This window comes from Rhipicephalus sanguineus, chromosome 11 (assembly GCF_013339695.2).
Source record: "Rhipicephalus sanguineus isolate Rsan-2018 chromosome 11, BIME_Rsan_1.4, whole genome shotgun sequence".
In the NCBI taxonomy this organism is placed as follows: domain Eukaryota; kingdom Metazoa; phylum Arthropoda; class Arachnida; order Ixodida; family Ixodidae; genus Rhipicephalus; species Rhipicephalus sanguineus.
Window position 1 is genome coordinate 9,299,011 of NC_051186.1, and position 7,868 is coordinate 9,306,878.

The window sequence follows — 7,868 nt, forward strand, 5'->3', positions numbered from 1 at the left end:
TGGAACTCTGTGATATGTATGGTTCTATATGTATAAGGACACGATTTCAACGAAATAAAGTCAAGATAATTTGAGCCGGACTAACTTAGTATACTTTACCGGCGTCATCATCACTCAGACTCATTGTATCAGGTATCATTTCAACGGTGAATTTTCATGCGCGTCATTAACTTTTTACCGCAAGCGACAATCTCCCCATCCTTAAAGAAATAAAAAAATAAGGCTATGCTGTTTCTAGGTGTCTCGCACTTGAGGTGTTTTGTGACGGGCATCACGTTCGTTCAACGCTCAAATGTCTCTGACGTTATATCGTGGGCGGACCCAGTCCTTCCACAATATTCCTACACAAATTCTTGGATGAATCAGAAATATTATATCAGATAAAAATATTGTTCGTAACAATGTTTTCAATCGGAATTCTTGGCTACATCGCTTACAAAAATGAATTTAGACAGTTTATAGACGATCTAAACCAATTGTTAGGCCGTCTATCGGCTGTCTAGACCAATTGTTAAACAGTCTGTAGACTGTGTAAATATATTTTTGTAAGGGATGTTTCTCGCATTGTCGTTTTTGAGCAGCATTTGTTTCCGCAAACATAACTTTTCCTGTTAGATTGCGGGCACTTGAGTGGCAATTCGTAAGTGCCCAATGGTGTGTTGTGACAACAACTCGGCGAACTTTTCTATCATTTGTGGACATTTTGTTTGTGTCAACATTTGAGTTTTGTGAACTTTTCATTTGAGTGAACATTTGTTTGTATTGGAGTACTGGCACCAAGCTAGTGAGTGTTCCTCCGCGCGCCTATTTGTATAGTTTTTTGCTTCAATATTTTGCGATGACAATTATTATGCAAGAGCCAAGAAGTACCCGAAGGCACACATTGCCACGAGCCTCTCTTTTAATACACTTACTTAAAAAAAGGGAACAAGCGCATAGCGGGAGGGAATCATTATTATTTAATTTGGATACACACAAAACATGAACACACCGAGAAAAAATTAGGCAGATCCCACGTACCGTGAGAATCGATGTCATGCGAAGCATGCGCGGGGTGCTGACTGTGGCGTAATTTTCCTTTTGAGCGAAACGTTACGGAATGACGCTAGAGAAATGTTGAAGTGGTATACGCGCACTGATATGTTAAAGAGTCGCATATGTATTATATAACCAGTTGTTTACAGTTGCTAACGATGCCAACAGCAACATGGGTGTTGCCAACACCAGATGCGGTAAGCTGATTGCTGTGCTTATCGACTTAAATACTGGATAGCGCGAATCCGAACAGCACAAAGAGGAAACACAAATGCACAGAGCAGGCGTTACTCGCAACTAAGCTTCATTCATGAAAGTTTCCCAGGATATACACACAGACGAGTGGCACGCGCAGGCGTACTGCACGTACGTTACAGTCACAGTTGCAGTTATTACATTGCGTTACCGTTTTTATGCTTATACTTGTCCGTTATGACGAAGAACATACGCACGTTTCACGAACCCGTGTTCATGTGTAGAAGGGGTTCTTGACAGTTCATGAACAAGGTCACCATCACCGTTATCAGTGAGCACCAGCAGCTGAACCGGACTTTTTATCGGATCCGTTCGTGATCGCGGCTACGAGGGGTCTAAGTGTAGTGAAGTGCGAGGTATAGCAAATCTGGTGGAAATTCTGGATGCCTCTTACGATGAATGATCTATTATGCCTCCTGTCCTGGTCGTGGCAGCGAGGACTGTTGATGCCCTGTCCACATTCAAGCCGTCTTTCACGCAGTATAAAGACCAGGCGTTGTTGGGTCTTGTTAAATCAATGTTGAAGTCACCGATAATGATGAGAGGCCTGGTTCGCTCGGCAGATTTATGGTAGGAAGCACTGACCCGGTTTTTGCGTAATCGACGTGGTCCACGTTGCGGGCCACGTGAACGAGTGCATGGTAGTTGAGCGTCTTCCAGGGGTGTTCTATCTTAAGCTTCTCCACTTTCCTTGCGCCCGCCGTGGTGGTGTAGCGGTTAGTGCTCGGCTGCTGACCCGAAGGTCGCAGGTTCGATCCCGGCCGCGGCGGTCGCATTTCAATGGAGGCGAAATGCCAGATGCCCGTGTACTGTGTGATCTCTGTGCGCATTAATGAATACCAGATGGCCAAAATTCCGGGGCCCTTCGCTACGGCATCTCTCATAATCATATCGTGGTTCTGGGACATAACACCCCACTAATTATTATTGTTATCACTTTCCTTGCGTGTGAATGTGTGTGTTCGCGGTTTTTGTGTTGGTTGAGACTTTGTATCACCTGCGGCACATACCCGCATAACATGAACTCTGGTATGCGGGTATCTGCCACACGTGACTGAGAGAAAGGGTTTCATGACGTACGCGACAGGTATTTTGCGTTATTCATGTTATGACCAGTGACTCGTGTTCGTCATACACTGATCCCCTCCTATGCCAATTTTGGTATATTACAAGTTATGGAGACGACCAGGAGAGCGCCCACACGTAGGCGGCTAGATAGATAGATACGTAGATAGAAACGGCCAAAGTGCCTGAGGTTCGCTAAGAAATGCTTCGCATTTAATATATGTATTCCAGGATGTCATGAGGCTTGCGAAATGAACCTTCCAAGGAAGGAGCGAAACCACATCAATTAAAATAAATCGTAAATAAACGTAAAAAATGCCTAGCAAGATTCTTTTTCCTCTGTGGGAGCATATACACAATAAGCGTTTGCTTAAATAACTGAGAGATCAGAACAATCTGCAACTAATTAAAGGCAAATGTTTGGGTATCAAATAATTTTTCGAACCCCAACATTCTAAAGATCCACTACAATAAAATCTATTTGACCTGAACTTCTTAAAAACGAATAGTATTGGCTATATGATGCAGATGGCATGCATGTCATGAACGCTCAAGTAATCACCTGTCGTTGATGTTCTTTGTGCATGGACATTATTGATGCACTTTTAGTACATATTAAGGCAATGAAAAGGCCACCATGACAACACGATAGTGCCTAGTCATGAATGTCATCACGTATGAGACATGCATGTCACGTTATTCATGTCATGCACCCACCTCAAGGCCCCATCTCAGTTGATGAAACGACCAAGAGAGCAGGAAGACCTTGTCATGTATGTCATGACGTATATGACATGCACGACATGATATTCATTTCATGACCTGTCATTTATGGTTATCGTGCACTTATGCCTTGCGAATTTTCATGTATGTCAAGTTTATGAAACAGCCGCGAGGGCACCAAGATTTTGTCATGTGAACCTTGACGTACGTGAGATCAGTTTCGTGTTAAGATGTGTCATTTTTGTTGGTCATACAATTTTCTCATGCCATGCCGAAGTTCGCGTATATGAAATAATAAAACGTACCGCGCGAGCACCAAGACAATGTCGTGTAGATCATGATGGACACAATGTACAGGCATAATTTTCCCTTTATGACCTGTAATTTGCGTTCGTCATACACTTATGCCATGCCATGTCAATTTTAGTACATATATCAAGTTAATGAAAGGGCCGTGAGAGCACAAGACTATGCCATATAAATCATGACTTACGTGACATTCACGGCATGGTTTGGACGTTATGTTCTGACATTCATATTCGTCACACATTCATGTCTCATACAAATTTTTGTAGATACAAGCTGATGAAACTCCAGCTAGATCATGAAGACGTAGACAGCTAGATAGAATACCGTCGAAGTGCATCTGGTTCGCCAAGAAAAGCCTCGAATTTAAATGAGCAGTAATTTTAGGTTCTGCGCCAGGGACTGAACAGGGAAGGGTGCCAACAAGAAACAGCGTTTATTGAACGAAGCGACGAAGCTCACTGACTCATGGTTACATCACCAACCCTAACGCAATGAGAGCCACCTTTTAAGCACTTGCGCGCACTTGCGCACTAACGGCAGTTTGGTTTTCAGGCGCGTTGTCCAAGACACACCACTTTCTCCGCTGTCATTATGAGACTATGACATTTTGCGATCCCGCTTTGAACCTATCAGGTGGTCGATGATTCCGAAGAGTGTAGCTTCGATCCTGAGGTGTGGAAGGGGAAACACTTGCGGAAGGGGATGGGGTCACACGGAGATTCTACCGTCTTGACTGACGTTTCTGGCAGGCTCCGTCGTGCATTGGTGTAACTGGTTCTTGTGATGCCGCCACTCGAAGCTTCCTGGACGGGTCGTTGCCCGAACCTTGAAAGACAATTCTGTTTGATCAGTCACCAGCGCCACCCTCCATTTGAGCTGTCCCCTGCAGTTGCGTGCGAGAACATGATCACCAACAGTCACTTCACGCACATGACACTGTCTGTTCAGCGCCTCTCTGAACTATTCAATAACCACCCTCTCGCTCGCGACAGATTTAACACATCAGCGAGGGTGGCAATTTTTGCGCATTCTCCGCTGACGTTATGAAGCGCAAAGCACATAGAATTGCACACAGTTCTGAAACGGTGAAAGATGTCGCCCGGGGCACTTAAATATTTCCTGCATCCCAAATGTGGTACGACAAAAGGAAAGCTGAAGTGGGGGAATTTTTATGACGCGAACCGTCAGTACACAGGCGGATATAATGCGGATGTGTAAATCTCAAATAGCGCCAGTTTCTATGCGGCTGCCATGAACATATATATCTATATATCTGTCACATATATACATATATATCTTTTTTATATTGTACCCTTGACCGATAAATCTATTCGTCATTTGTTTATTTCATGAAACACACAGAAGGAGAAGTTGGTCCCAATCTCGACGGCTACTGCTCTTATCTTGCATAATAGTTGCCGCCGCAAAGTAGTGCTGGCCTTCGCTACAGTGACACAAACAGTTGTGACCGATGGATACATGACAACACATTCCACAAGGCACTTCTTCACTTCATACACAACGTCGGGCTAACGGCGCACATTTGATACATATATACACAACAAATATTATGCCTTAAGGGCAAGTCTATGTCGCAAATAAAAATAAGTAGTGAACAAGCGGAAAACTATACAAACGCTACAATCTACACAAGAACACGCACGCACTCAGCCCCAGTTATTCAATGCAAAGAAGTGTCCACTCTGTAGAGAGTTTTAAAAAACTTGCAGAAGGCTTGAGCTTGGCTTTCAAGCTCAAGCGTCCAGGGCCCCTTTAAGCATTTTAGGGCCCTTTTAAGTGCCGCACTGTAAATGCAACTGTCATGTTCTCACAAAAAATTCTGAATAAACACGATAATACAAGAAACGTGTATTCTTTGGTCTTGCTGGCGTCCAAGCAGAGTAGCTAATGTCCACTCTGCGTAATTCAAAGCTCAGTAACAACGAGTTCTGTTTTTGACCGATATCGTGAATTTTGAACTTGCTTCTTTTGTTAGTGCGAGGTTCCATGCGTGCTCCTCGTGGGACTCAAAATGGCGGATGACAAGCTTCAGCGATTACTAGAGAACTCGAGATTGTCTGTGGGACTTCAAGCGACAACCCCAGCCCCCTTGCCAGTGAATATTGAAGACGATTCTCGGGGAGTTCCGATGAGCTGCACAATAGGTGCAGAATATCATCGATCATGCAGAATAGGTGCCGAATAAGCATTTCTCTGTTTTATGGGCGCATTATCAACTTGAAATAAGAATGATTTCTGAGATTTTACGAGCCAGAACCACGTCATGACTACGGATCACGCCGTAGTGGAGGGTTCCGCGTAATTTTGACCACCTCGGGTTCTTTGACTTGCGCTGCCGTCGCAAAGTGCACAAGCCTCTGGCGTTTAGCCTCCATCGAAAATGCCACCGCCGCAGCCTGGATCGAACCCGCGTCTTGCGGGTCTGCAGCAAGAGCACCGTAAGCACTTGGCCGCCACAGCGGAGTTGTTTTATTGCGATAGCAATTAAATGGACAGTCTGGGCTGGTTTTTGCCGTCGCCGCCGTCGTGCTGCGTATATGTATAAGTATGTATATATATATATATATATATATATATATATATATATATATATATATATATAAGTCCCAAAGAAAAAGAATTCCGAAAAAAGATTCTCAAGTGCGCAATCGAACCAGCGACCTCTCGATCCGCAGCGCGTGGCTCTAACCACTATGCCACAGAACGCAGATCCTTCATGCAGCTAACGGCGAGCGTTATATACACACCCTTTACCGCAGTACTAAGAGACGGCAGGCGCTTATTAGCGTTTCTTCATTACCAGCGAGATGGCGCTAGGAGCGCAACGGGCGCACTTAAAGGCGTCCGCCAGCTCGCTCACTTCTTCTAATATTTGCGCAGGGAGAACCTTGCCCTTGCACTGTCGGCTCGCGCGGTAATAGCTGCCGGGTAGTGATGGACGCGCGGTAGTTGCTTTTCTTGGGTCGCTCGGGTCGCTTTTCTTGCTATCGCATGCATTGCTTCGCCCTTGCGCGCGAAACTGTGACTTTTTTGAGCTAGTTATAGTTTAAACCATGATAGGTAAGAATAATACCAAGAAAAGTATGGGTTTTTAAAAGCATCTACGTTTGTCCTTCAAGCGTAAGTTTGAATCTCTTCAGCTGTCGTCTAGTGGAAGGCGTACAGCTGTCTTTGCGTACAGACAATGAACCTTCAGTTTTCACGCGATGAAGTCTGTCTGACAGTCGGACAGATACCCTGCCGTCTCAGCAAAAACAACTTTTTCAAACAACCATTCATAGGTTCGGAATTCTTCTTATTGGCCCCCGTATACATCTTTCAATTCCAACGAAGCTGATCGAAAACAGAAACTTTTAAGCTTTAGTACACCGCCTGCGACTTAGTAGCGCATCTGCTCGAGACTTCTTATGGAGTATGAAACGTACTTCTAACACACGGTGTTCTTGCGGCAGGCAACCCAGGCGATGCGCATTATCTCCTCCTCAAGTGCGCGAAATATGATTGGCCACGAAGTTTGCTGCGAACACATCATTTGATTTTACGTAAAATACCATTCATTTTGAAGACAGCATTTGTTTTATATACAAGAATGGGACACCGTAAAAGAGCGCTTGTCGCTTTCAATAAGTCCTTAGAATGAATAAACATTTGTTAGACATGTGAAGCTTCAGTGTATCGTAGAAGCCAAACGCATGACATAAATGTTATGTATTCCATATTGTGTAATGTTGTGATCGCGTGCTTTAAAAAAGAATTCGTAATTATTCGACTTCTTTGTTGGGCTGTCTATTCCAAGCAATACAAAATATTTGACGCCATACACGTATATGTGAACCTGTATTTCTTACTTCCCTGATCCCATGCAGGAATCTTTGTGACTTATGTGCTGCTGCATTATACTGTGCTTGCAGATGTAGTGTTCGACTGAGTGGCATATTTTGTGCCATATTTATCTATCGTGCCGTTTTATGTTTCGTGCTTCGCTTCTCAAACGAACAGTAGCCAGTGCCGCCATAAAGGTTCATACCGCAGCTATTCATTTCAGTCAAGAAACCCAGTGTTCGATGCAATCGAGTGAGATGCGTTTATGTCTGCCTACGCGCGCAGGAAACAGGCTCATTAATTTAGTTAGTCAGCGAATGTTTATTGCAATGTGAACGGCCGATAAACCTAACAAGCTTTTTGAAGTTGCTAAGTGATTATATCCCTATCAGTGCTTTACTTTTCGGGTGAGCATGTGATTTTTTTTCCGTTTTGGTTCGCTGTGGAAAACTGTTCTCTTTCTAAAACAACCGTTCGCATGACTTACTGAGCCGCAGCTGCACGTTGCGCCTTTCACACACTACTTTATACCCATAAAACATTGTCACTGCCTCTGCGCAATTTTCCCAGAATTATGATGACTTTTCTGACGCATAACTGCCTAGTATCTACTGACGTTTTCTTGATTTTAAGTGACC